This window comes from Prionailurus bengalensis, chromosome E1, assembly GCF_016509475.1.
Source record: "Prionailurus bengalensis isolate Pbe53 chromosome E1, Fcat_Pben_1.1_paternal_pri, whole genome shotgun sequence".
NCBI lineage: Eukaryota > Metazoa > Chordata > Mammalia > Carnivora > Felidae > Prionailurus > Prionailurus bengalensis.
In genome coordinates this window covers 27,299,670-27,304,276 of record NC_057347.1, presented here as the reverse complement: position 1 = coordinate 27,304,276, position 4,607 = coordinate 27,299,670, and positions in this window count along the sequence as shown.

The following is a 4,607-nucleotide window of genomic DNA, read 5'->3' as shown; positions in this document are numbered from 1 at the left end:
AACATGACCTCAACCAGGTGTTTGAGGTCAACATCAACACTGATAAATTATATTGATAGTATGTCCTTTGATATGATGTGATAAAAATGGCACTTTACCTCTATGACCTTCTTCCCCAAACCCCATAATCTCAGTCTGATCATGAGAAAAATATCAGACAAATTCAAATAGAAGGGCATCCTACAAAATACCTGATCAGAACTCCTCAAAGTTGTCAAGGTCATTAAAAACAAGGAAAGTCTGAGAAACTCATAGTCAAGAGGAGCTTGGAGACATGACAACTAAACATAAGATAGTCTCCTGGATGAGATTCTGGGATAGAAAAGGACATTAGGTAAAAAGTAAGGAAATCTGAATAACTATGAATTTAAGTTAATAATATTGGCTCATTAAATTGTAATGAATGTACCATACTAATATGAAATGTTAATAAAGGGAAATTGTGTGCAGGAGCAGGATTAAGCTCTGTACTGAGCTTAATTTTTCTGTAAATCTAAAACTGCTCAAAATTAAATCTTTTAATTTTTTAAAAAGCATCTGATCAAGCACTGTTTTGGTAAAAGAAACGAGAAAGTTTTGAAAATGGTGTGTTTGCTAGGATTCTGATGTCCAATCTAATTAGAAATGCCACCATCATGAAGCAATCAAGCCCCTCACTTTATGCAGGAGTATCAGGTAAGAAAGGCAAAGATTGGTACCAAAGACAACTTAATGGAATAAAGGAGCCCAAATACTTAATAAAATTCTTGGAGATTATTTCTATACTAACAAGTAGATAAATGTGGCACAATCATATAATGAGAATATCAATTCTCATTATGTTGTATCTCATTGATACCCCTTTGAAGTTTGTACTATATTCCAGTACTGTATTCAACTGAGGAAGACTGAGTCTCAAAGAGATTATACCTTTGCTCAAGATCATAGAGCTAGTAAGTAGCAAAACTAAAATTCAAATTTTTACATCTGATGTTAAAGTTTTTGCCTTTGACTCCTGTGCATTCTTTTCTGCCTATATTTGGCAGCTGAGGTTATTAACCATCACTGTAGAGTAAGTATTGCATACTTAAAAGAGTGCTGAGCAAAAAACATAAGTCTGGGTCCTCAGCTCAGAATATCAATTTCCTTACCAAAAAATTATGGATAATAATACCTGTCCTGCTTACCTCATTGGGTTATTTTAAGAGTCGAATGAAAGAATCTATGAGAAAATGTCTTGCAACCTGTGAAGTGTGGCCTTGTATCATTAACACGTTTTTTACTTTTGCAGCTTTTTGCAAATATGTCTGTGAGCTAATTGCAAAATGGAATGTGAGCAGATGATTGAGTGGAGTTTCAGAACAGAAGGCTTACAAGAGAATTGTGTCAGGTTCAAATACTCCTTTTGAATGCAAGATCTTAAGTCTGTGGTCCTCATCACTGACTGCACTTCTCACCTGGGGAGCTTTCAAAGGCATCCATGCCTACGTTGTTCTGCCCCAGACCAATTAAATTACAATTGCTAGGGGTGGGGCACTGTCAGTGTTATGTTTAAAAAACTCTCCCAGTGATTCTAATATGCCATGAAGGCCGAGAACTGCCATCCTAATTGATCTAAAGTCAGCCCAGTTCCATGGGGCCCACCATACCCTTTCTGCACAGGCTGTTCCTCACTCCTGGAAATTGCTAGAGTTGGAATATTGCCATCAGGCAGTGAGGCTAATATAAAAGTCTGGTCAGCCAAGCTGCTAGGACAGCTAATGATATTGTCGTTTGACTAAAGGAAATGGATCTATTTCAGTTGCATTCAAAGAAGGAAGTGTCCAGTCTGGGGGGGAGAGTGCCACAGAGGCTGGCTAAGCAATTATTTAGGGCTCTGCCACAATCACCAGCCAGGATAGCAGAGGGTCTGCTCTGAGCCTTTGTAAACTTGGCTCTGCAGGTTAGTTTATCTTGGCTATCATGTTCTCTGAAGAGCCCTTGTTGGGATCCTGGGCCTTGCTGCCTATCAAACCAAAGCAACAATCAGCTTACAAATTAGTGTATCAACAGTTCAAAATCTGAGGCCATAGAAGAAAAAGCTCTTGAGCAAGAATAACATTAGGTGTGCTACGGAGTTAATGTAATTCAGAGCTAGAAACGCCCTTCTTTTAGAAACAGGCCCAGTTTCCTAAATGTATTGCTCCATGGGACCTCCAGTGAAAGAATTTTGATTACAGCACCACCATGAGAGAGTACCAAGATGGAGAAGTCATCTGGGGGAACTGAGGGTCCCTGTCGTCTAGGGTCTGGGCTACATCTTGACAAATCCAGGAACTCATTGTGTCATAACGCTCAGAGGTGAGCAGTCTCTTAGGGATAAACCCACATTAACCAAGCTCACAAGAAGTCCAATCCTGAATTACACAATGATTAGACATTAATATTGGATGGTACATTCTCTACTTGTAGGAAAGACAACACATTTGAATCATAAATTAAACCTTAAAATCAAGGATACAATTAAGATATTAGGTGATCATAAAAGATAGTATCTTCAAGCTATTGTACTGGATTCATTCAATCTCTCTGTAGAGGTGACCAGTTAGGTAGAATGAAATGCTGGCACCTTCTGTCTGGATTACGTTGGAGAGTCATTGACAAATTCTTGCTATTCAGGGGTCACTTTTTCAAACCAGGGGTCTCCAAATTTTTCTGGTTGTGTTTTTCTTAGCAGGAAAACACAAATAAAAATTTAAAAAATTGTAAATCCATTTTTCAAATCATCTGCAGATAATTTTGAATTTTTTTTTTTGGTATCATCTTCTTGTCAGACCTGACAAGAATGTTATTGCTTTTACTGAATAACATATCTGACAGCTTATATTAAAGGTAAGAGAAATGTCAGCCCTACCATTTTATTTGCTTGTGTTTTAATTATTAGTATCATCTTTAACTTGTGGTTTCGTTGAAGGAATTTTGTTAAGCCCTTGTCCACTTTGTGAGAGTTAACTAAGTGAAAACTGAATACTGTACCATAATATAATCTATAAGTCCATTGAAAAGGGCTTAGCAAACTGCAAGATTCCATACCCTGTGCTGAGAGGCAAGCATGAGTGAGGCCATGGTCAACCTCCAGTTGTGGAATTCCCATTCTTCACTGGGATACTTCAGTAATGAATGAGGCAGTTCTTCAGACAATGTATAATACAATGCATTCACTCAGAGCCTAGAATATTTTACAGCTTTGGATACAATACAACACAATGCAATACAGTACAATACAATACAATACAATACAATACTATAGTTCTTAGAAATTAGGCCCTTAATCCTTAATTGGACATGGGCAGTCCTTAGTCTCTGTCTCGCTGTTTGCTGAGTAGGTGAGTCTTTTATGTAGATGTTCAATCTGTTTCATCATATTTTGATTCTCTTTATTGATATGTCTTGAGGGGAACTTTATCTGAAGTTTTGGGGGTGCCTAAGGACTATACTGCTCTATAAGAACCATAAAATGAGAATGAGGGAGCCATAGTTACCATATTTTACTATTAGGAGAATGGTTTTATTTAAATTCAGAAGCAAAACAGCTAAACACAGAGTTAATTTGGTTGAAGGGATCAGGATGAACTAGTTTCAAACCTCTCTCTTCAGAGACTTCACCTACAGGGTTTCCCAGGAATGGGAAGCCTTCTGCAGAGTTTGAAAATGACAGCCCTAGAACATTAAAAAATTGGTTGAGATGGAATTTTGCTATAATTAGTGCTGTGTTATAGGTAAGTCTGCAGGAACTAGAGACAAGGGGGATCCCATGTACAGTTTGTCTGCAATGAATTAAGAATAAAAAAAATTCTGATCCATGTTTTATCCTAAAGATATTATAGCATAGAGTTTTAGAATTTGGACTCTATAGTCAGACAGTGTGTGTTATTCTTTTCATTTCCTCCATAGAGAACTTAATTCTATTTAGTTTTTTTTTTAATTTTTTTTAAATTATTTATTTTTGAGAGAGAGAAAGAGAGAGAGAGAGAGCATAAGTGAGACCGAGGGAGGGACAGAGAGAATCTGAAGCAGCCTCCACACTGACAGCAGAGAGCCTGATGTGGGGCTTGAACTCAGGAACTGTGAGATCATGACCTGTGCTGAAGTCTGATGCTTGACTGACAGAGCCATCCAGGCACCCCAATTTTATTTTTTAATAGATTAATACATACATGTGATACTATACGGTAAGGCTCCCTCCCATTCCTAACCCTCCCTCCCCTAGTTCTTCTCCCCAGCAGCAACCACAGATACAAGCTTCTTGAGCATTTTTCTAGAGGTGGTAAAGGCATATTCAAGCATACTTGTATATATACTGCATGTAAATATATATTTTAAAACAAATGGTGGCAGGGCTCAGTCATTCAGTTGGACATCTGGCTTTTGATTTCGGTTTAGGTCACGAACTCATGGATCATGGATTTGAGCCCCGCATCTGGCACTGTGCTGACAGTGCAGAGCCTGCTTGGGATTCTCTCTTTCCCTCTCTCTCTCTGTCCCTCCCCTGCTCGTGCATGTGTGCGCTCTCTCTCAAAATAAATAAATAAAACTTAAAAAATAAAACAAAACACCCCCCCCCAAAAAAACCCAAAAACAAATGGTGG